Genomic DNA, 26,317 nt, shown 5'->3' on the forward strand with positions numbered 1-26,317 from the left:
GGTATCTCAAACTCTACAAATAGGAGCCTAATGCTCACTTGTAAGAAACACCATTTTCCATCCACAAAGCACTTGGCTGGAAAATACACAAAAGGCTTGATAATTCCAGAGAGCTATTTCCTAGAGAGATCCCTTAGTGCTTAGAGAATAGGGGGAAATAAGCTTTTGGACAAAGGTCTTGAACCTTGTTCAAGTTGGTGATCCCCACTACTCTACACTTTGGTTGTGTGAGAGTTTGTTTGTGTTTTCATTCTTTTGATCTTGTTGATCTTGTTTACTTGTATTGTTATAGTATTGAGTTTGTAATCTTCTTCTTCTACATCTTTCTATTTACTTGTATTTTGAGCAATTGAGTTGTAATTCTTATTTAATCAATATTATCTTGTCCATTGTATTTTTGCATAGAGTGTGTTATCCAATAAATTAGCATTTGTGACGTGGCGAATAATCTCTTGACACGTGCCTGACACCTGGAGCGTCTGCTAGAGTATCGACCAGGAGACACACCAGAAGCAGGACAGACCTGTTTTTACCACGACCGGACTGGTCGGTGGTTCCGCTGGCAAAGCAACATTTATGGAAAGATATTATGTATCCCGAATTTATTTCATGCAATCTTCTGAATATCCCGTGATTCAGGGGATAATATCTGTAACAATATTGGGCAACCCTCCATGAGCCTATAAAAAGCAGGAGATGGCTCATGGGAAGGGACCCTTTTTTGGCAGCCCGAAAATCATAGAAATATAGAAATTATCTGTGAAAACTAGTATTGTTTAGGAGGAGTGTTGAAACTCATTGAGCCCAAGCTCTCTGATCACACTTTTGTTCCCATATCAATATCATTCTAAGTGGACGTAGGTCATTACCAGATTCTGGGGCCGAACCACTATAAATTACTGTGTTTTCTTTACTTTTGTCATTACGTTATTATCTATACATATTCGTCTATATCATTCATATTTTGACTCCGTGTCAGTTGGCTAAATCGAGGGTCAACATTCTGGTGCTTTCATTGAGAGGGCGACTCATCATTGTTGATAAAACTAATGGCGAAAGCAGGGAAGAAAGCTGCTCAGACCGCCGCCGCTACACCGTCGAATCCGCCACCTCCTCCTTCCCCTGCAAGCATGGCGGAAGATGAACCGCAACTAGATTTTGAAGAGGAGGAAATGGACGATGCGACTTTGAGGACCACCTTGGGCACGTTGCAGGAAGAGCTGGCTAGTCTGAGAGCCAATCAAGAGACTGCCGCAGAAGCTATGGCAAGGCAGCAGCAGGAACTTGATCGTCAGAGGGCGGAGTTGAGTGAGAGACAAGCGGAGGTGGATCGCCGCCAGACTGGGGCCATGGCAGCCCTTGAAGCGGCCTTGCTGTTGGCCAGAAATCAGGCCGCGCCTGCCTCGCAGCCTAATCAACCTGAAACTGGGCCACCCCAGGGAGGTCCCAATCCTAGCCCACCAGTCCATCCTTCAAGTCCGCAAAGGCCTGAACAGCCCCAGATGCCCCATGACGACGTCCCACTAGACCCCGAGGCAGATCCACCATCCCACGCTGCTCGAGGTAATCCCCCGCAGCAAAGGCAGAATAGGGCCGAGCGACAGCCTCGTAGTCCTAGACGCCGCGAGAATGATGGGCCACACCAAGCGAACAGGGGTCACTACCCTCCTGGTAACAGGAGAGACTCGGAGTTAGGCTCTGCGGTCCGTGGATCCCAACAGCATGATAATGCACGGGGACATCGCGACCAGCGCAGGCCACCCCCTAACGCTCGGGGTGTTTCTGCCAGAGACGGGAATAGAGGGAACAACCAGTCTTACCATAGCCAGTCAAAGTTCAAAGATGGCCACGGCTACAACGAGGCTGACTCAGGCAAGAACAATGCTGATGGGAGGAACGGAAATAAAGGTAGGAGCAGGAGCCAAATACCTCAAGATGATCAGCCAAATAGACAAGATGCTGGGGGGCAACCCCGGCAAAATAATGTCTTCAACCGGCTCGGAGGTAGCGAGCAACGGAGAAGAGAGGAAGATCTAAGAGACATACTCAATGATCGTCGAGAGAAGCATGGTGAGAACATCCCCCCAACAGCAGAGACCGTAGCTATTCCTACTGCCTTGCAAGCCCAGATAGACGCACTAAATCAGGCTGTGCAACAATTGATCGGAGGAAGAACCTCTTATATTGACCACGATAGAAGAAAAGGCACTCCATTTATCCAAAGAATAGCCAACGCAGAGACTCCCAGCAAGTTCAAGATGCCCACGCTCCCGAACTTTGATGGATACGGAGATCCCGTCTCGCATGTGAATAAGTTTGAAATCCAGATGGACATTCAGAAGGTGTCCGACGACGCTCGGTGCAGGATCTTTCCTGCAACACTTTCTGAAGCCGCGCAGGAATGGTTCTTTAAGTTCCCACCTGCAAGCATAGTTTCCTGGGAAATGTTCGTAAGGGAGTTCTACGGACAGTTCTACGTAGGTCGTGTCCACCCGACCGAAGCAAACCAACTGGTTGAGATCCGCCAGCAAGATGGAGAATCACTAAAAGATTACATCCAGCGCTTTATGCGAGCGGCAGCCGGAGCAAAAACAGTCGGGGACGAAGGAAAAATGATGGCTATAACCGCGGGAGTGAGACGTCGTTCGCCCCTATGGAAAAGTCTTCGTAAGGATGGGCCACCCAGGAATTCTTAGACCGAGCTGATCGGTATATCAAACTCGAAGAAGCCATTGCCGATGATGGAAAATCCTCGAACAAGGGCAAGAAGGCTGCCGAACCCGCCAAAGCCGCCAATGGCACCAAACCAAATGGCAACGGCAAGGGCAACGGAAACGGCAACGGTAATGGCAAGAATGGTGGGAAACGGCAACACAATGAGCCTTCCACCTCCGACAATAAACGAGCCAAGGGTAATCGTTATGAACCTAGGTTCACTAACTACATTGCCCTCGTTGAGTCTCGAGGAGAGGTATACCAGGCCACAAGCTCTAGTGTGCCCTACAAGAAGCCTGGGCCCATTCGAAAAGACATTTCGAAAAGAGACACTACCAAATTCTGTCGTTATCATAACGACTATGGACATGACACTAATGAATGCAACCAGCTAAAAGATGAAATCGAGTTCCTCATTAGACAAGGACACTTGAGAAGGTACGTACGGGCCTCGGGAACTTCCCAACGAGAAGCTCCAGGTGGCAACGAGCAGACGTCCACACGCCAACGCTCGCCACCATTACAGCCTGCCCCCGTAGCCGGAACACTTTTAACCATCTGTGGAGGCCCACACCTCGCTGGAAATAGCGGAAAGGCTAGAGAACGATATGCTCGAACTCTACGCCACGACCAGGACATCGAGATGATGACTGTGGAGGACCGAGCGTCGAAAAAGGCCCGCTCAGAGGAGTGCGGGATAACCTTCTCTGAGGGCGATGCCCAACACGTCCGGTTCCCACATTCCGATCCGCTGGTCGTGGATATCCAAATGGCCAATATGATGGTAAAAAGAATACTGGTCGATACAGGAAGTTCAGTGAACATCCTCTATAAATCAACGTTGGAACGCATGAAGCTGTCCGTGAAGGACTTGGAGCCCTGCAATCAAATCATATACGGCTTCTCTGGAGAAGGACTCGCTCCAGCCGGAATGATCAAACTCCCAGTGACAACGGGTACAGCGCCTGCTTCAAGGACATTACTCGCCACTTTTGTAGTGGTCGATTGTCCTTCAGCGTATAACGTCGTTATTGGAAGACCCATACTGGTTGAACTGAGGGCCATCATCTCCATGTGGCATCTAGCCATGAAATTCCCAACGGACGCAGGGGTAGGATGCGTTTTGGGAAACCAAATGGAAGCCAGGGAGTGCTATAACGCCTCGATCACAAAGGCAAAAAGTGGAGCATCGAGGAGCGCTACCCCAGAGCGATTGCAGATGACGGAAGACAGACAAACCCAATCAGGTGGAAAAGTCACCAAATAGGGTGTTGCCCAAAGTGAGGATATAGATTTGGATCCTCGCTTTGGGGATTTTAAAGAAAATGTTGGACCCGTCGAGGACCTGGAGGAGGTCCATCTCGATGAAAAAGACTCGACTCGAATCGTAAAGATTGGGAAGAATTTAGAACCTACCGCGAAACAGGCGCTGGTGGAATTCCTGCAAGAGAACCAGGGAGTTTTCGCCTGGTCACATAAAGACATGGTCAGAATAGATCCTGCGGTGATCAGCCATGTCCTGAACATAAACAAAGTCTTTCCACCGGTGCAACAAAAAAGAAGGCTGCTCGATAAAGACAGATCAAGAGCCTTGAAAGAAGAAGTCGAAAGACTTAAAGAAAATGGGTTCATCAGGGTGGCGTTTTATCCATCATGGGTCTCCAATCCGGTATTGGTCCCCAAGCCTAACGGCAAATGGCGGACCTGTGTGGATTTTACAGACCTCAATAAGGCCTGCCCAAAAGACTGCTTCCCACTCCCGAGGATCGATCAGCTAGTCGATGCAACCGCTGGGCATGAGACCCTTTCGTTCATGGATGCGTATTCAGGCTACAATCAGATCAGCATGCATCCCCCTGATGAGGATCATACCAGCTTTCGGACCGATACGGGCTTATATTGTTACAAAGTAATGCCCTTTGGACTGAAGAACGCAGGTGCAACTTACCAACGATTGGTCAACCGCATGTTCAAGGAGCTGATCGGAGTAAGCATGGAAGTATACGTGGATGACATGCTGGTAAAGTCCAAGAAGGCTGAAGGACATGTGAAGGATTTGCAAAGGTACTTTGATGTGTTAAATAAGTACCATATGAAGTTGAATCCCCTCAAATGTTCCTTCGGAGTCGGGTCAGGAAAGTTTTTGGGATTTATAGTGAATTCAAGGGGAATCGAGGCCAACCCCGACAAGATAAAAGCCCTGATCGATATGAAGTCGCCAGAAAAGATCAAGGATGTCCAAAGCCTGACCGGAAGGATAGCTGCCCTTAGTAGATTCATCTCAAAATCAACTGACAAGTGTGTTCCATTCTTCAATCTACTTAGGGGAAATAAAAAGTTTGAATGGACGAAAGACTGCGAGCAAGCATTCCAGACAGTAAAGGCTCATATGTCGCAACATCCTGTCCTATCAAAACCAATGGAAGGAGAGACTTTGTATATTTATCTGGCAATTACCGAAGTTGCTGCTAGTGCGGTACTGATACGGGAAGAAGAAGGCGTGCAGATAGCTGTTTACTACGTCAGCAAAAGGCTGATCGGTGCAGAATTAAAATACCCACCGATCGAAAGATTAGCGTATTGCCTAATTCTAGCTTCCCGAAAGTTGCGACCGTACTTCCAAGCCCATCCTATCACGGTTTTGACCGACCAGCCCCTTCGGCAGGTCCTCCAAAAACCTGAGGCGGCTGGACGACTGTTAAAATGGGCGGTCGAATTGGGACAGTTCGACATGACTTATTCACCGCGAGCAGCAATAAAAGGGCAAGCCTTAGCCGATTTTATTGCGGAGTTCACCGAACTCCCCAGCAACGAGTTGTGCAAGAAACCTGAGGCGCCCATGCCTCAAGACAAGACTCCTTCGTGGAACTATTCACAGATGGATCATCTAATGAATCTCACGCTGGAGCGGGAGTGATATTGATAACGCCCGAAGGGCATCGATTTCACTGCGCAATCAGGTTTGATTTCGCAGCGTCAAACAATGAAGCGGAATACGAAGCACTCCTCGCTGGACTAAAAATGGCCAGGGAGATGAACATAAAAGCGCTCGATATTTTCAGCGACTCTCAGCTGGTCGTGAATCAAGTCCTGGGAGAATATCAAGCGCGAGGGTTAAAAATGATGGCCTACCTTAATAAAACAAAAGATTTGCTAGCACAGTTTACAAAATACACCCTCCAGCAAATTCCGCGAGACCAAAATTCGAATGCAGACGCCTTGGCCAAACTTGCAAGTGCCAAAGATGCTGACACCTTGAACATAGTCCCAGTAGAGAGATTAAGTGAGCCAAGCATTGATGTAGCCGAAGCCAGCATGGAAATTCGAGTAGAAGATACATGGATGGCACCTTACCTGGAGTATCTGACAAATGGGACATTGCCAGTAGATAGAAACAAAGCCAGAACTCTACAAAGACAAGCTGCTAGGTACATACTGCTCGACGGTGTTATGTACCGAAGAGGATATTCAATGCCACTGCTCAGGTGCATTACATCAGAAAAAGCTAAGGAACTCATGAAAGAGGTGCATGAAGGCTTCTGCGGAGATCACGCTGGGGGGCAGAGTTTGGCGAAAAAAATTCTTCGACAGGGCTATTTTTGGCCAACGATGAACGAGGATTCAATGGAGTACGTACGAAGGTGTGATAAATGTCAGAGGTTCTCCAAAATCCCACGAGCAGCTCCAAACGAGCTAAAGCAGATGCAAAGCCCGTGGCCTTTCGCAATATGGGGAATAGATTTAATTGGATCACTACCGACAGCTAAAGGAGGAGTAAAGTACGCAGTTGTGGCAGTCGATTACTTTACAAAATGGGTCGAAGCTGAACCACTCGCAACCATAACGACCAAGAAAGTTCTCGACTTTGTCATCAAGAACATTGTGTGCCGGTATGGTTTGCCCAGAAAGATAGTTTCAGACAACGGAACCCAATTTGACAGCGACCTGTTCACCGATTTCTGCGAAAGGCATGGGGTAATCAAGAGCTTTTCTTCAGTCGCACACCCCCAAGCGAATGGGCAAGTTGAAGCTGTAAACAAAACCCTCAAGGACACCCTGAAGAAAAGACTTGAAGAAGTGAAAGGAGCATGGCCAGAACAACTACCGGAAGTCCTCTGGTCATATAGAACATCTCATCGAACATCCACAGGGCGTACCCCATTTTCCTTAGCCTATGGGTATGAGGCCATGATACCCGTCGAGATAGATCCCCCCTCACATCGGCGTTTAACGTATGATCAAGAGAAAAACAGCCAGCTAATACTGGAGTCCTTAGACTCAATTGATGAGATACGAGAAAAGTCTCAACTCCGAGTTGCTGCTTATCAACAAAAAGTCGCCCGGTACTTTAACTCCAAAGTTAAAGAAAGAAGATTCAACGTCGGAGACTTGGTGTTACGACGAGTCTTCTTGAATACCCGCGACCCCACTGCCGGCGTGCTCGGACCAAACTGGGAAGGACCTTACCAGATTGAAGAAGTCCTTCACCCAGGCACCTACAAACTTGCACGCTTAAACGGAGATCTCGTTCCACGTTACTGGAATGGAGAACACCTGCGCAAGTATTATCAATAAACAGCCCTTCTTAAAGGACTGGCTTGTTCAAATTTTCCCATTAATTTTTACAAGTTTTGCAAAGAGGGTTAGCCACGGTGTATGGCTAACTGCTCGTATATGTAAGATTCTGTTTCAGAATCATTCGTAAAGACATGATTAGTCCATTTTTAATACGAAATTATAAGGGACTGTGCTCAGCCAGTCGTTCTTGCCAAACTTTGTGAATTTACATTTACAAGTATTTGTTCATTACGTGTGTTGTTTTGCTGTATTACAAGTATCATTTTTCCGCTCGAACAGTAATGTTCGAACAGGCCATGGTCAAGGCAAGTGACCAAGGACCTAAGAGCTCCTCGATCACTTGGGGGGCATATAAGGCACATCGATAGCAAAGCATACTCTCAAGGTATGTAAACACATGAACAAAATGAGTGAAAGCATGCTTCAAGTACTTAGAGTATTTTTTCAAAATATATGATGCCAAAGTACTATGCTAAGTTCGGTCATACGGACAAACGTTATAATAAGTAAAAGTATTATAACACCAAGAGTTAAGCTTTTACACCGCAAGCATTGCTGCTTGGATGTAATTGTTCAAACAAAAATATTTACTGCCCGTGCAGCAAAGTTTAAAAAGAAATTATTGTCTTTACATTGCGACCCGTAGGTCGCGTGTTTAAAAAGAAAGAAGAACAGCTAAATAAATTAAGAGGCATGGGGGGCAGAAGGATCCTGGGCAACAACCTGGTCAGTCTCTTCCTCGATGGTTTCTTCGTCCAAACCAACGACGCTTGGGGTTGCAGGAGTCGCAGCTCTCGCCTCCTCTTCAGCCAGTTGAGCAGCACACCGAGCCAACTCCGCAACTCTGACCTCCTCTGAAAGGTAGCTAAAGTCAGCACCCCGATTATGTTTCCAAAAGTTATAGAAACATCGGAGTGTCGCCCTCTTATACTTTTCCAGATTCTTGGAGTTGTCGAGCTCCGACTGCTGCACCTTGCCCTCGAGAGTGGCAATAGTCTCGTCCTTAGACTTGACTACCCCCTCCAGATGCTTGATCTCGCGGAGATGAGTTTTATTGTACGACCGGTACTCTTCCCTCAGCTTAACCGCTGCATCTTTAGCAGCTTCAGCCGCAGACAGTTTGGTCACCGCTGCATCCCGCTCTTGGACCACCGTCCCCAACTCCTTAGCATGTTTGGCTTCAGCAGCCGAAAGCTCCTCAGCCGCCTTCACCTGATGTTTCTCGAGAACTTTAGCCTCAATCTGCTCAAAGTAAGCCTGGGCTCGGGTACGAGCAGTAATGGCAGAAAGTAAGGCCTGTAAACGAAAGAAAAAGAAGTCAAGACTCATCACGAGAACTGAAAAAACAAAGACTCGAGAAACAAAGAAATACTTACGCTGGAGATCTCGTTCAGAGTCCTGTTCAGGATCTGATCGACTGGTAGCTCTACAGCTTGGATCATGGCAGCCCCAACACGCTCACCTCTGCCAATCCGTTCAATTCGATCCTTAGCGGATCGAATGGTATGGCTCACGAGCCTGGCCTCATGAGCCTCTTCGCGAGAAAGATGCTCCCTAGCAGGCGCAGGTGGAGGATTGGACCGAGCAGGGGTGTTTTGCTGTTCAGAAGGAGCTGGAGGAGGGGTAGGAGTTCGCCCAGTTGGCGCAGGACTTTGCCCGGTTGGAGTACCCTGAGGAGGGTCTTCTGGTCGACTCTTCTTGGCTGAAGGGCCTCGACTGGTTTCACCAGTTCGTTTCTTTGACCTCCGTTGAAGTTGAGGGACTTCCTCTTCCTCTTCGGCCTGGTACATGTCAAAGATATTGGGAGTCGACATGTCTGCATGAAAATAAACACAAGAGGTTAATAAGGGAAGAAAAAGGTGGAAAAAAGTAATACAACAGAAAGAAGATAATAAAGTGAATACCCGAGCTACAACTACTGGTCGCTATACTATTGACTCTATTAATCATATACTCATTTTCTGGCATGAAGAAGTTTGGCCCTAGATTTGGAGCATATGTAAAGTTGCCATCCCCGTCAAACATGTGACAGGGGATTGGCAGACCATTTAAAAGCGAAATAACGTTACCATTGTCATCAGAAGACTCTTCCAAGTCAACAACTGGTTCTTTGGCCTTTTCTTTCCCCTTGCCTTGGGGAGCAGAAGGCCTTTCTGCAGAAGGGCTGCCCGTGGGTTCCCTGATCGTAACTCCTGTTGGCCTCCTCCTTGGAGAGGGCACAGGAAATTGCTGCTCGGGAACCCCCCCCAGCAGTGGGTTCGTCCGTTTCGGACCCTCTATTGTCATGGCGAGGAGCCAGAAGGCCAGACGACCTCAAATTCTTTTCTTGTGTCAAGGTCTTGACACATTTGGTAGCGGCAGACATCTTGGCCAGAATGTCAGACCTCGACACCATATCTGGTGTTGGGGTCGGGCGCAACCAGGGGCCTGAAAAGCAAGTCGAGTTTGAGAAATGACGAAAGGAAATACTCTATGATAAAGTATCGACCAAGGCAAAGACAAAATTGTACCTCCTCTCGCGAAAGCCAAGTTGTTGCTGGATATATCCGGAGTAAAGAAGTACTCCTTGTTGTAATGTCCCACGTTTGATATGTGGGTGGTGCCACTCAAAAACGTCCGGCCAGTTTCCTGATGGCAGAAGTGAAAAAAGCCCGTCCCGTTGTGTTGAGGATTGGACTTAAGGTCAAAGAGGTAATTAACCTCATGAGGTGAAGGTTCTGGCCACTTGTTAAGTTTGTACAGGACATAGAGTGCAGCCAACATCCTATATCCATTAGGGGTTATTTGAAAGGGAGCGACGCCGAAATAATTGGCCACCCCCACAAAGAAAGGATGAAGAGGGAGATAAGCCCCCGCTTCAATGTGATACCGGGACCAGGCGCTGTTTGCCCCTCCTGGACGGTTAGCCCTCTGCTCCGCAGTAGGACGTGTAATGGTTACCCCCGTTAGGGGGTATTTTCTGAAGCAGTTCGCGACCATCCGAGGAGTCATCGAACTGGCTGGAGGAGTGTACCACTCGACATCGGGCGGATTGCGATGACGAGGACGAGCCCTAGTTTGGATATTGGGGTCAGGAGTAAGATTCTCTCAACCACTGGTCGAGGGAGCCCCCGCCTGCGAATCAGGCTGGGCAGAAGGAGAAGGGTTACTTTCAGATTCGGGCCTTTTCTTGCCAGAGGATTTTGAACGGGCCATAGAAAGAGAAGGGTGCGGTCTGGAAGAGGCTCGTGAGAAGGGTATCTGGTGGATGCGATCGGCTAGTTGTTCTTCTCCCTCGAGCAGTTGGGCAAGGAGGTCGTCGTCGATGGGTCTCTCACCTCCCCACAAATCTGGCATTAAAATCTGCAAACAGAAGAATGGGGAGGCGAGGTCAGAGGGATCTAGGAGATTCTTAAAAGTAACGCTGGTCGAAGTATAAAAGCTAAGCCTTTATATAACAGCATTCTAAATAAGTCTCTCTGCGCAAACAGTTTAAAAAACGGACCAAAAGGGTGAAAGTGAAAAGTTTCCCTGAAAAGCTTTTTCGACTCCCCTCACAACGGGAAGAAATTATTTCCAACTGGATAAAAAAAAATCGAAATGCTACTTCGATCCTACGTCCTAAAAAGTGCTAATCCTGGGTTTTAAACCTACTCAAAAGCATACTTTAACTACAAAAAACATCTTATCTACAGGCGTTCGAAAAACCAGAAACCAAGAGATTCAGACAGTACACCATTTAAAAGCATGCACCACGAAAGGTTAGAAGCATGGAGTTTCAGAGTAACTTACCAAGGAAAGTGGTCGTGAAGATGGAAATGAGAGTTTCGGGAGTCAATGAGCCCACCGTCTGATCCTACAGCACGAAGGAAGGTTCGCCGGAGAGAGTAAAGCTCTGGTTTTTAGGGTTTTTCGACAAAGAGATGACGTGTGTAAAAAGGAAGGAAATGGCTCAAGTAACCTTACATAAGTTTGTCTTTGGTATTCAAAAGGCGTGATCATTAGTTTTCCATTTTCGAAGTATGGGGAAGCGTAATGGCCGTCAAAATTGTTTCTGGGAAACTGAAAAGCCTTGATTAGACAGGAGTGGTTTGCTTTTTTCAAGAACGCACGAAGGGCTCTGACACGTCAGGAGGGGTTACCGAAGGGTCGTTCGCTCAAAGTTTATTTACTGTTCGTATTAAATAAACTTTGGGGGGCAAATGTTATCCAATAAATTAGCATTTGTGACGTGGCGAATAATCTCTTGACACGTGCCTGACACCTGGAGCGTCTGCTAGAGTATCGACCAGGAGACACACCAGAAGCAGGACAGACCTGTTTTTACCACGACCGGACTGGTCGGTGGTTCCGCTGGCAAAGCAACATTTATGGAAAGATATTATGTATCCCGAATTTATTTCATGCAATCTTCTGAATACCCGTGATTCAGGGGATAATATCTGTAACAATATTGGGCAACCCTCCATGAGCCTATAAAAAGCAGGAGATGGCTCATGGGAAGGGACCCTTTTTTGGCAGCCCGAAAATCATAGAAATATAGAAATTATCTGTGAAAACTAGTATTGTTTAGGAGGAGTGTTGAAACTCATTGAGCCCAAGCTCTCTGATCACACTTTTGTTCCCATATCAATATCATTCTAAGTGGACGTAGGTCATTACCAGATTCTGGGGCCGAACCACTATAAATTACTGTGTTTTCTTTACTTTTGTCATTACGTTATTATCTATACATATTCGTCTATATCATTCATATTTTGACTCCGTGTTAGTTGGCTAAATCGAGGGTCAACAGAGTTGTATTTGGTTTTTCCATAATTCCATTGAGCAATAATAAATATTCTCTAACAACAAATGCCAGAGGTTCTCAAAAATTTCACGAGCAGCCTCTAATGAGCTAAAACAGATGCAAAGTCTGTGGCCATTCGTAATCTGGTGTATAGATTTAATCGGATCTCTGCCCACAGGAAAGGGCAGCGTCAAGTACGTCGTAGTGGCCGTTGATTACTTTACTAAATGGGCCAAAGCTGAGCCACTCACAACCATAACGACCAAGAAAGTGTTGGATTTCGTGGTCAAAAACATCGTGTGTCGCTATGGATTACCAAGGAAGATTGTCTTAGACAACGACATGTAGTTTGATAGTGATTTGTTCATGGATTTTTGCGAACGACATGGAATCATCAAGAGCTTTTCTTCAGTTGTTCACCCTCAAGAGAATGGACAAGTCGAGGCATTCAATAAGACGCTAAAAGATACTCTGAAGAAAATACTTGAGGAAGCAAAAGGGGCATGGCCAGAACAATTTCCTGAAGTCCTCTGGTCATAAGAACATCCCATCGAACAGCAATAGGCCATATTCCATTCTCCTTTGCCTATGGATATGAAGCTATGCTGCCTATTGAGTTAGATTCATCGTCGCATCGAAGAATAGCGTACGATCAAGGCTCCAATAGCCAACTATTGATGGAATCTCTTGATTTGGTCGATGAAAAGCGAGAGCAAGCCCAACTCCAAGTAGCAGCTTACCAATAAAAGGTCACCCGGTATTTCAATTCTAAAGTACGCGAAAGGAAATTCAACGTCGGAGATCTAGTACTTCGAAGGGTTTTCCTCAACACCCGCAACCAGGTTGCTGGAGTACTCAGACCTAATTGGGAAGGACCGTACCAAATTGAAGAAGTCCTCCATCCAGGCACTTACAAATTTTCTCGCTTAAATGGAGATCTCATTCCTTGATATTGGAATGGAGAACACCTGCGCAAGTACTATCAATAAACAATTCTTCTTAAAGAATTGGCTTGTATTAATTTTACTTTTTACAAGTTCTGAAAAAGGGTTGGTCATTTTATGTGATTGATCACTTATAAGTGTAAGATCATTTTCATGATCACACGTACAGACACGATTTTTCCATTTAATACGAGAAATAAAAGGGACTGTGCGCAGCCAGTCATTCTTGCCAACTATTGTATTTATTACAAGTATTTGCTCATTACGTGTGTTGTTTTGCTATATTATCATTTTAAATACTCTACTACAAGCAGTAATGTTCGAACAGGTTTTGGTCAAGGCAAGTGACTGAGGACCTAAAGCTCTTCAATCACTTGGGGGGCATATAAGGCATCTAGTAAGCAAAGCATATCGAAAGGTATGTAAACACATGAGCAAAATAAGTGAAAGCATGCTACGATACTTAGAGTATTTTTAAAAATATATATATTTTGTTAAATCAATCCAAAGTACTATGCTAAGTTTGGTCATGCGAACAGATGTTATAATAAATGCAAGTATTATAATATAAAAAAGGAATTCTTTTGCACCGCGAGCAGTTACTGCTCGGATGTAATTGTTTGTTAAAAGGAATAAAAAAGCTTCCCACACAGCAGCAAAGATAAAAAATTTCTTTACATCATGACCTTTGGTCGTCTATCTACAAGATAAAATTAAAAGAAAAACAAAAATACTACGAGGCAAGAGGGTCTTGTGGAATTTCCTGGTCGACAGCAATTTCGGCTTCATTATCCACACCTTCAATGCCAGTGGCCAAGGAGATTTAAGGCGAGGCTGGGATCTTCGCTCTCTTTTCTTTCGCCAAGCAAGCAACGCACCGGGTTATTTAAGTCTACCCCATGCATTCGGGAAGATAGCTGAAATCAACCCCTTCGTTGTGTTTCTACAAGTCGTAGAAACACTTGGCCGTGGCACCCTTGTACCTCTCCAGATTGCTGGCGTTGGCTTTTTCAAGTTCGTCGATTCGAGCCTCCAACTTTTCAGCCTCTTGCCTGCTCGTGATCGGGTTCGCCTCGAGCTTTTTGGCTTCGCAGTAATTGATAAGGTTAGACTCCTTATACTGCTCCCTTGATTTGATGGCTTTGTCCAAGGAAGCCTGCTTCTCCTTTATCTCCTCAGCCAGCGTATTTTTCTCCTAGAGCAATGTCGCATTTGCCTTCTGAACCGCCTCAAGCTGCTCGGCATATTTCGCTTAGATGGCTTTAAGCTCCTCAGTGTGCCGTTGCTCAGATGCCTTGGATTGCTCAGTGACGACCCCCGAGTAGAGCTGGCTGACAATTACAGTCAGCATTGCCTGCAATCATAACCAAAGATTAAAATGACTATAATAGATAAAAAGGTTGAGTCTCAACAGGAAGAAACAACTTACACTGGCAAGTTCGTTTAGGGCGCGGTTCAAAATCTGGTCAACCTCCATCGACTCAGTCCCAACCATGCCTCAGGATCCTTGTCATCCTATCCTTGGCCGATCTTAGAGCGCGGCTCGATATGTCGTCCCCTGTTGGATCAGGGCCAACTGGCTGAGTCTGGTCAGCTGGACCCGGTGGGGAAGGGGTCGAATCCACTGGTACAGCCGGAGTCTGCTGCTCGAGGGGAGAAGGAGGTGGTGTTGTATTTGTTGAAGGACCAGCTGCTGGAGGGTCCGCAGTACGGGTTTTCTTGGCTGGAGGCACTTTACTGCATTCCCTGTGATGCCGCCTGCTCGCTTTCTTCTTGCTCGCAGGAGCTTTAGGTGCACTGTACATGTCGAACATCTCTTCGGATGGCATATCTGACAGAAGACAAGTACCCGAATAGTTAGACAGTATAAACAAATGAGTGTGCTATGTCAAAAAAGGAAACAAAGGCAATTGTGAGTAAAATACCCGAGCTATAATTACTGGTCGCTACATTTGTTGACCCAAGATTTGGCCAACTGACACAGAGTTAGAATATGCTTGATATGAATGAATATAATGAGATGAACATAATGACAAAAGTAAATAAGACACAGTGTTTTATAGTGGTTCTGCCCCAAGATCTGGTAATGACCTACGTCCACTTAGACTGATATTGATCTAAGAATCAGAAGGGTGATCAAAGAACTAGGGTTCAATGAGTTTCACCAACCTCTGAAGAACAATACAATATTACTAGGAGAATTACTATAGTCTTAAATGATTTAAAAGCCAAAAGTCCCTTCCTTGAGCTATCTCTTGCTATTTATAGGTTCAAGGGGGATTACAAAAGATTGTTACAGATATTCTCTCCCGAATAATTGGATATTCAGGAGATTGTGTGAGATAAATTCGGGATTCACAATGATCTTCTCATAAATGTTGCTTTGTATGCGGAACTATCGACCAGACTGGTCGCAGGTAAGACTGGGCTGCTTACTACTTCTAATGTGTCTTCTGGTCGATACTCTAGCCAAACGTTTCCAGGTGTCAGCCACGTGTCCAGGGATCACTTGCCACGTCATCAATGCTAATTTTTTGGATAACATTTGCCCCCCAAGTTTATTTATCACGAGCAATAAATAAACTTTTGGACGAACGACTCTTCGATAACCCCGCCTGACGTGTAAGAACCCTTCGTGTGTTCTTGGAAAAAGTAACCTACTTCTGTCTAATCAAGTCTTTTCGGCTCCCTAGAAAAGATTTTGACGGCCATCCCGCTTCCCCATACTTTGAAAAAGGGAAACTGATGATTACACTTTTTAATGCCACAGACAAACTTATATAAGACCTTCGAAGTCTTCCTTTTCTTTTTACGCACGTCATTGTCTTCATAAGAAAACCTAAAAACCAGAGCTTTTACCGTCTCCGGAGACCGTTTCTTTTGCACTTCCAAGACTCAGTCCGAGAGTCCCTTGATCTCCGAAGACCTTTCTTCCATCTCCACGATCATTTTCTTGATAAGTTTTCGAATTCTCATGCTTCAGATTTTCGTGGCGCATGTTTCTGTATGTAGAGTGTTTGAGATTAGAATGTTTTGTAGGCAAAAATGGTTACGAGTTAGTTTGATTAGTCAGGATCATATGTTTAGGACGTAAGATCGAAGTAAAAATTCTATCTTTAGGCTAGTTGGAAAATAGGTTTTTCCCGCCCTAAGGGTAGTTGAAAAAGCTTTCTTGAAAAACTTTTTGCTTTCACCCTTTAATCCGTCTTTCAAACTGTTCGTATGGAACACTTTAACTTTTTGTTAGAATGTTGTTGTATAAAAGCTTGGCTTTTTATACTCGTCCAGCGTTATTCTAAAAAGCTTTTAAAAATTCTCTATCCTCACTTCCCCATTCTTCTGTTTGCAGACATTGATGCCAGATTTGTGGGGGGGGGGGGGGGGTGGGTGACCTATTGACGACGACCTTCTCACCCAGCTGCTCGAGGGTGAAGAACAACCAGCCGACTGGGTTCACGAGATTCCCTTCTCACGGTCCTCTACTAGACCCCGTCCTTCTCCTCAAATGGCCCGTTCAAAATCAGTAGGCAGGAAAAGACCTGAACCTGAAAACTGTCCAAACCATCCTGCCCAGCCTAATCCGCAGGTTAGGGCTCCCTCGACCAGTGGTCGAGAAAATCCTATCCCTGACCCTAATATCCAAACTAGAGCCCGCCCTTGGCATGAGAATCTGCCTGATGTCGAGTGGTATACTGCTCCGACTAGTTCCGTGACCATGCGGATGGTTGTTAACTACTTTAGGAAATACCCTCTCACAGGGGTTTCCATTATACGTCCTGCCGCAAACCAGAGGGCTAACCTCCCCGGAGGTGTAAACAGCGCCTGGTCTCGGTATCATATTGAGGCGGGAGCTTACCTCCCTCCTTCATCCTTTTTATGAGGGGGTGGCCAATTATTTCGGTGTCGCCCCCTTCCAAATAACTCCAAACAGATATAGAATGCTGGCCGCACTCTATATCCTGTATAAACTTAAGAAATGGCCAGAACCTTCGCCTCATGAGGTCAACTATCTTTTTGACCTTAAATCTAACCCGCAACAACACGAAACGGGTTTCTTCCACTTCTGTCACCAGGAGACCAACCGGACGTTCCTGAGTGACACCACGCACATCTCGAACGTAGGACAGTACAGTAAGGAGTACTTCCTTACACCGAACATAACCAGCAATAACTTGGCCTTCGCTCGAGGAGGTAAGTGCTTGTATTTGACTGGTCGATACTTTTAATCAAGTTGTTCTCTTTCATTTTTCCCAATACTGAAATCTGTCTTTCAGGCCCATGGTTATGTCTGACCCCAACACCAGACATGGTGTTGAGGTCCAATACTTTGGCCAGGATGACTGACGCAGCAAAAAGTGTCAAGATCCTGGTCACTGATGAAAACCTGAGGCGGTCTGGCCTCCTGGCTCCTCGCCATGAAACAAGAGGGTCCGTGGTAGACGATGCCACTGCCGAGGGGGTTCCCGAGCAGCAACCTCCTGCGTCCCCTCCTCGGAGGAGGCCAACGGGGGTTACTATCAGGGAGCCCATGAGCAATCCTTCCGCAGAAAGGCCTTCTGCTCCCCAAGGCAAGGGGAAACAAAAGGCCAAAGAGCCAGTTGTGGACATGGGGGAGTCTTCTGATGATAACGGTAACACTATTTTACTTTTGAACAGTTTGCCAATTCCCTGTCACTTGTTTGACGGGGAGGGCAACTTTACATATACTCCAAAATTAGGGCCAGACTTCTTCATGCCAGATAGTGAATGTATGACTAATAGAGTCAATAGTATAGCGACCAGTAGTTGTAGCTCGGGTATTCACTTTGTTACCTCTTTTCTGTTGTATAAAGAATTTTCATCTGCCTCTTGTCCTATCATTTGCTTGTGTTTACTTGTATGCAGACATGGCCACTCCCAACATCTTTGACATGTACCAGGCCGAGGAGGAAGAGGAAGTTCCCCAACTCCGGCGAAAGTCATCAAGGAGGCACACCGGCGAGACCAGCCAGGGGTCCACCAAAAAGAGTCGAACCGAAGATCCTCCAAGGGACGCACCCACTGGGAAAACTCCCGCCCATCCTCTGACTCCTACGGAGAAACAGACTCCTTCTGGCACGCCAAAACCTCCGGCTGTGCCTACAGGAAAGCAAATTACTCGGGAAGAAGCTCTCGGGGCCAAAATCTTGAGCCGCACTCTGCGATCAGCCAAGGATCTCCTTGTACACATCGGTAAGAACGACCATGTCAAGGATGCAATGGTCGAAGCAGAAAATATGTCGGTTGACCTGATCCTGAACAGGACCCTGAATGAGATTTCCAGTGTAAGTACTCCCTTGTCTCTCAAGCCTTAGTCCTTTATTCTTCGCAATAGGCTTTAACTTTTTCCTTTGTTCACAGGCCTTGCTGTCTGCTACCACTGCTCGTACCTGTGCCCAAGCCTCTATCGACTAGGCTCGGGCAAAGGCCATTGAGAGGTATCAGGTGAAGGCAGCCGAAGAGCTTTCGGCTGTAGAGGCTAGGCACGCTAAGGAGTTGGAGGCGATGGCTCGAGAGAGGGACGCTGCGGTGACAAAGCTGTCAGAGGCTAAAGCTGCAAAGGAAGCTGCAATAAAGTCGAGGCAGCAGTATCGAGATTCCAGCGTAACCCATCTTCGCGAAATCAAAAGGTTAGAAGAGATGCACAAGTCCAAGGACGAGGCCATTGCTACTCTCGAAGGCAAAGTAAAGCAGGTGGAACTTGACAACTCCAAAAATCTGGAGAGGTACAAGAGGACGACGCTCCGATGTTTCTACAACTTCTGGAAACACAATAAGGGTGCCGACTTCAGCTATCTTTCTGAAGATGTCAGGACTGCCGAGCTGGCTCGCTGCGCTGCCCAACTGGTTGAAGAGGAAGCAAGAGCGAGGATCCCTGATTCCCTAAGCCTGGCTGTCGTAGAAGAAGAAGTTGCTGCTGAGGATGCTGTTATCTAGAATGCCTGTGAGGACCCTTCGGCCCCAAATGCCTCTTGAACTTTTTCATTTATTTTTTCTTTCCTTTTGATTACACGACCCACGGGTCATGATGTAAAGACAATATTTTTGTTTTAAAACTTTGATGCACGGGCAGTAAATCTTTTTTCTTTTACTTGAACAATTACATCCAAGCAGTGATGCTTGCGGTGTAAAAGATTATATCTTGATGCTATAATATTTTTATTTATTATAACATATGTCCGTATGACCGAACTTAGCATAGTACTTTGGCATGATTTAACAAAATATAAATTTTGAAAAATACTCTAAGTACCCTAGCATGCTTTCACTCATTTTGTTCATGTGTTTACATACCTCATGGTACGCTTTGCTATCGATGTGCCTTATATGCCCCCCAAGTGATCGAGGAGCTTTAGGCCCTTGGTCACTTGCCTTGACCATGACCTGTTCGAACATTCCTGTTCGTGTATAAAAATGATACTTGTAATACAGCAAAACAACACACGTAATGAACAAATACTTGTAAATGTAAGTTCACAAAGGTTGGCAAGAATGACTGGCTGCGCACAGTCCCTTATAATCTCGTATTAAAAATGGACTAAACATGTCTTTACGAGTGATTCTGAAATAGAATCTTACATATACAAGCGATTAGTCATACAACGTGGCTAACCCTCTTTGCTAAACTTGTAAAAAGAAAAATTAATACAAGCCAGTCCTTTAAAAAGGACTGTTTATTGATAATACTTGCGCAGGTGTTCTCCATTCCAATAGCGTCGAACGAGATCTCCGTTTAAGCATGCAAGTTTATAGGTGCCCGGATGAAGGACTTCTTCAACTTGGTAAGGTCTTTCCCAATTAGGTCCGAGCACTCCAGCAGTAGGGTCGCGGGTAATTAAGAAAACTTGTCGTAGCACCAAGTCTCCGATGTTGAATTTTCTTTCTTTAACTTTGGAGTTAAAGTACCAGGCGACTTTTTGTTGGTATGTAGCAACTCGGAGTTGAGATTTCTCTCGTATCTCATCGATTGAGTCTAGGGACTCCATCATTAGCTAGCTGTTCTGGTCCTGGTCGTAAGTCAAACGCCGATGTGAGGGGGGATCTAACTCGACAGGTAACATAGCCTCATATCCATAGGCTAAGGAAAACGGGGTATGTCCTGTCACTGTTCGGTGGGACGTTCTATACGACCAGAGGACTTCAGGAAACTTCTCTGGCCACGCTCCTTTAGCTTCCTCAAGTCTTTTCTTCAGGGTGTCTTTAAGAGTCTTATTTACGGCTTCGACCTGCCCATTCGCCTGGGGGTGTGCGACTGAAGAAAAGATTTTAATGACTCCATGTCTTTCGCAGAAATCGGTGAATAAGTCGCTGTCAAACTGGGTCCCATTGTCTGAAACTATCTCCCGGGGCAAACCATATCGACAGACGATGTTCTTGATAACAAAGTCGAGAACTTTCTTGATCGTGATGGTAGCGAGCGGTTCAGCTTCGGCCCATTTGGTGAAGTAATCGACTGCCACGACTGCATATTTTACACCGCTTTCCCTGTAGGTAGGGATCCAATCAAATCTATCCCCCATACTGCAAAAGGCCACAGACTTTGCATCTGTTTCAATTCGTTTGGAGCTGCTCGTGGAATCTTGGAGAACCTTTGACATTTATCGCATCTTCGTACAAACTCCATCGAATCCTCGTCCATCGTTGGCCAGAAGTATCCTTGCCTTAGAATCATTTTTGCCAAACTCTGCCCCCCAGCGTGATCCCCGCAGAAGCCCTCATGCACCTCTTTCATTAGTTCCTTAGCTTTTTATGGTGTAACGCACCTGAGTAGTGGCATTGAATATCCTCTTTAGTACATAATGCCATCGACCAGTATGTACCTAGCAGCTCGTCTTTGTAGAGTTCTGGCTATGTTTCTATCTGTTGGCAGCGTACCATTTGTCAGATACTCCAAGTAAGGTGCCATCCATGTATTCTCCATTCGAATCTCCATACTGGACTCAACTGCTTGTATGCTCGGCTTACTCAGTCTTTCTACTGGCACAATGTTCAAAGTGTCAGCATCCTTCGCGCTTTCAAGTTTGGCTAAGGCATCTGCATTTGAATTCTGATCCTGCGGGATTTGCTGGAGGGTGTACTTCGTGAACTGGACTAGCAGGTCCTTCGTTTTATTTAAGTAGGCCACCATTTTCAAACCTCGCGCTTGGTATTCTCCCAGGACCTGGTTCACCACCAGCTGTGAATCACTGTAGATATCAAGCGTCTTTATGCTCATATCCTTTTCCATTCTCAATCCAGCGAGGAGTGCTTCGTATTCCGCTTCATTATTTGATGCAGTGAAGTCGAACCTGATGGCGTAGTGAAATCGATGCCCTTCCGGCGTTATCAATATCACTCCCACTCCAGCGTGGGATTCGTTGGATGAACCATCCGTGAATAGCTTCCACGAAGGAGCTTTGTCTTGAGGCTCGGGCGCTTCAGGCTGTTTGCACTGCTCGCTGTCTGGGAGTTCGGTGAACTCTGCAATAAGGTTAGCCAAGACTTGTCCCTTGACTGCTGCTCTCGGTGAATAAGTTATATCGAATTGTCCCAGTTCGACTGCCCATTTTAACAATCGCCCAGCCGCTTCCGGTTTTTGTAGGACTTGCCGAAGGGGCTGGTCAGTTAGAACTGTAATAGGATGGGCTTGAAAGTAGGGGCGTAACTTCCTAGAGGCCAGGATCAAGCAATATGCTAACCTCTCAATTGGTGGATATCTTAATTCTGCCCCAATCAGTCTCTTGCTGACATAGTAGACTGCTTTTTGTACGCCTTCCTCCTCTCGCACTAATACCGCGCTGGCAGCAACTTCAGTGATCACCAGATAAATAAACAAAGTTTCTCTTTCAATTGGCTTTGATAAGATGGGAGGCTGTGCCATATGGGCTTTCAAGGCCTGGAATGCCTACTCGTAGTCTTCTGTCTATTCAAACTTCTTATTTCCCCTAAGTAGATTGAAAAAAGGGACACACTTGTCTATGGATTTTGAAATGAATCTACTTAGGGCTACGATTCTTCCGGTTAAACTTTGTACATCTTTGATCCTTTCTGGCGAATTCATGTCGATCAGGGCTTTTATCTTGTCGGGGTTGGCCTCGATTCCTCTTGAATTTACAATAAACCCCAAAAACTTCCCTGATCCAACTCCAAAGGAACATTTGAGGGGATTAACTTCATTTGGTACTTATTTAACACACTAAAGCACTCTTGTAAATCCCTCACATGCCCTTCTGCCTTCTTGGACTTTACCAGCATGTCATCTACATATACCTCCATGTTTACACCGATCTGCTCCTTGAACATGTGGTTGACTAGCCGTTGGTAAGTCGCACCTGCGTTTTTCAGCCCGAAGGGCATTACCTTGTAACAATATAAGCCCGTATCGGTCCGAAAGCTGGTGTGATCCTCATCAGGGGGATGCATGCTAATCTGGTTGTAGCCTGAATATGCATCCATGAATGAGAGGATCTCGTGTCCTGCAGTTGCATCGACCAGCTGGTCGATCCTTGGGAGTGGGAAGCAGTCTTTTGGGCAGGCTTTATTGAGGTCTGTAAAATCCACACAGGTCCGCCACTTGCCGTTAGGCTTAGGAACCAGCACTGGATTGGAGACCCACGATGGATAAAATTCCACCCTGATGAACCCATTCTCCTTTAGTCTTTCGACTTCTTCTTTTAAGGCCCTTGATCTATCTTTATCGAGCAGCCTTCTTTTTTGTTGCACGGGTGGAAAGGTCTTGTCTATATTCAGGACATGGCTGATTACTGCAGGATCTATCCCAGCCATGTCTTTATGGGACCAGGCGAAAACCTTCTGGTTCTTTCGCAAAAATTCCACCAGTGCGTTCTTCGTGGTAAGCTCTAAGTTTCTCCCAACCTTTACGACTCTGGTTGGGTCTTTTTCGTCGAGTTGGACCTCCTCCTGGTCCTCGACGGGTCCAACATTTTCTTCAAAATCCCAAAGCGAGGATCCAAATCTCCATCCTCCCTTTGGGCAACACCCTATTTGGTGACTCCATCACCGGATTGGGCTTGTGTATCAACTGCCATCTGCAACCTATCCGAGGTAGTGCTCTTCGGCGCTACACTCTTTGCCTTTGTGATTGAGGCATTGTAGCACTCCCTGGCTTCCCTCTGGTTCCCCAACACACGTCCTACCCCCGCGTCTGTTGGGAACTTCATGGCTTGGTGCCACATAGAGACGACGGCCCGTAGATCAACCAGTATAGGCCTTCCAATAACGGCGTTGTACGCCGAGGGACAATCGACCACTACAAAAGTGGCGAGTAATGTCCTTGTTACAGGCGCTGTACCCGTCGTTACTAGGAGTTTGATCAATCCGGCGGGAGCGAGTCCTTCTCCAGAGAAGCCATATATCGTTTGGTTGCAGGGCTCCAAGTCCTTAACAGAAAATTTCATGCGTTCTAGTGTAGATTTATACAGGATATTCACTGAACTTCCTGTATCGACCAGTACCCTCTTCACCATCATTTTGGCCATCTGGATGTCCACGACCAGCGGATCGGAATGTGGGAACCTGACGTGTTGGGCATCGACATCAGAGAAGGTTATTTCACCCTCTTCTGACCGAGCCTTCTTTGGTCCACGGTCCTCCACAGTCATCATCTCGATGTCCTGGTCATGGCGCAGAGTCTGAGCATATTGTTCTCTGGCCTTTCCGCTATTTCCCGCGAGGTGCGGGCCTCCACTGATGGTTAAGAGTGTTCCAGCCACGGGGGCAGGCTGTAAGGGTGGCGAGTGTTGGCGCGTGGACGCTTGCTCGTTGCCACCCGGAGCTTCTCGTTGGGAATTTCCCGAGGCCCATACGTATCTTCTGAAGTGTCCTTGTCTAATAAGGAACTCGATTTCATCTTTCAACTGGTTGCATTCATTGGTGTCATGTCCGTAGTCGTTATGATAACGACAGAACTTGGTAGTGTCTCTCTTCGAAATATCCTTCCGAATGGGGCCAGGTTTTTTGTAAGGAACACTAGAGCTTGTGGCCTGATAAACCTCCCCCCGAGACTCAACGAGGGCAGTGTAGTTAGTGAACCGGGGTTCATAACGATTACCCTTGGCTCGTTTGTTGTCGGAGGTGGAAGGCTCGTTATATGGCCGTTTTCCACCATTCTTGCCATTGTCGTTGCCGTTCCCATTGCCTTTGTCGTTGCCATTAGGTTTAGAACCATTGGCGGCTTTGGCGGGTTCGGCAGCCTTTTTACCCTTGTTTGAGGGCTTTCCATTGTCAGCAATGGCTTCTTCGAGCTTGATGTAGTGATCAGCTCGGTCTAAAAATTCTTGGGTAGTTCTCACTCCTTCTTTTCGGAGACTTTTCCAGAGGGGAGAACAACGTTTAACCCCTGCGGTAATGGCCATCATCTTGCCTTCGTCCCCCACCATTTTTGCTCCAGCCGCTGCTCACATAAAGCGCTGGACGTAATCCTTTACCGACTCCCCATCCTGCTGGCGAATTTCAACCAGCTGGTTTGCTTCAGTTGGATGCACACGACCTGTATAGAACTGTCCGTAGAACTCCCTTACAAACATTTCCTAGGAAACTATGCTTGCAGGAGGGAACTTGAAAAACCATTCCTGGGCAGCTTCAGAAAGTGTTGCAGGGAAGATCCTGCACCGAGCGTCTTCGGACACTTTCTGAATGTCCATTTGAATTTCAAACTTGTTGACATGAGAGACTGGGTCTCCATACCCGTCAAATTTTGGGAGTGTAGGCATTTTGAACTTGCTTGGGGTTTCGGCATTAGCTATCCTCTGTACGAAATGAGTGCCTTTCCTCCTATCGTGGTCGATGTATGATGTCCTTCCCCCGACCAGCTATTGCACTGCCTGGTTGAGGGCGTCTATCTGGGCCTGTACAGCGGCAGGAATCGCTGTGGCCTCTATTGCCGGGGGGTTGTTCTTGCCATGTCACTCGCGGCGATCGTTAAGTACCTCACGCAAATCCTCGTCTCTTCTCCGCTGCTCGCTACCCCTGAGCCGGTTAAAGACATTATTTTGTCTGGGCTTCCCCCCAGCATCCCATCTATTGGGTTGGTCATCTTGAGGTACCTGGCTCTTGCCTTTACCTCTTTCTTCATTCCTTCGGCCAGCGTATCCTTTGCCTGAGTCAGCCTCATTATATCCATGGCCATCCCTGAACCTCGACTGGCTATGGTGGGATCGACTGTTCCCTCGATTTCCATTCCTGGCTGAACCGTCCCGAGCATTAGAGGGCGGCCTGCGCTGGTCGTGGTGTCCCCGTGCATCATCGTGCCATGGGGGACCCTGGACCGCAGAGCCTAACTTTGAGTCCCTTCTGTTACCAGGGGGATACTGACCTCTGTTCGGTAGGTTTGGCCCATCATCCCTACGGCGTCTAGGACTGCGAGGCTGATGCTCGGCCCTATTCTGCCTCTGTTGCGGGGGATTACCCCGAGCAGCTTGGGATGGTGGCTGCGCCTCAGGGTCCAGCGGGGTGTCGTCATGGACTTGAAGGCTGGATTAGTGGGCTTGGATTAGGACCCCTCTGGGGTGGTCCATCGCCAGGTTGGTCAGGTTGCGAAGCAGGTGCAGGCCGATTCCTTGCCAGCTGCAAGGCCGCCTCGAGAGCTTCCATGGCTTCGTTCTGGCGGCGGTCCATCTCCGCCTGCCTTTAGCTTAGCTCCACTCGCTGTCGTTCAATCTCCTGCTGCTGCCGTGCCACAACTCCGGCAGCAGTCTCCTGACTGGCTCTCAGATTAGCTAACTCTTCTTGCAACGCGCCCAGGGTACTCTTCAGCGTTGCATCATCCATCTCTTCTTCCTCAAAATCCAGATGTGGCTCATCCTCCGCCACGCTTGCAGGAGGAGGAAGAGGTGGCGGGTTTGACGGTGTAGCGGTGGCCGCCTGTCTAGTTTTCTTTGTAGCTTTCGCCATCGGTTTTTCTCAGCAATGATATGTCAAGCTCTCAATGAAAGCACCAGAATGTTGACCCAAGATTTGGCCAACTGACACGGAGTCAGAATATGCTTGATATGAATGAATATAATGAGAAGAACGTAATGACAAAAGTAAATAAGACACAGTGTTTTATAGTGGTTCGGCCCCAAGATCTGGTAATGACCTACGTCCACTTAGACTGATATTGATCTAAGAATCAGAAGAGTGATCAAAGAACTAGGGTTCAATGAGTTTCACCAACCTATGAAGAACAATACAATATTACTAGGAGAATTACTATAGTCTCAAATGATTCAAAAGCCAAAAGTCCCTTCCTTGAGCTATCTCTTGCTATTTATAGGCTCAAGGGGGATTACAAAAGATTGTTACAGATATTCTC

The sequence above is a fragment of the Humulus lupulus genome, chromosome 6 (assembly GCF_963169125.1).
Source record: "Humulus lupulus chromosome 6, drHumLupu1.1, whole genome shotgun sequence".
NCBI lineage: Eukaryota > Viridiplantae > Streptophyta > Magnoliopsida > Rosales > Cannabaceae > Humulus > Humulus lupulus.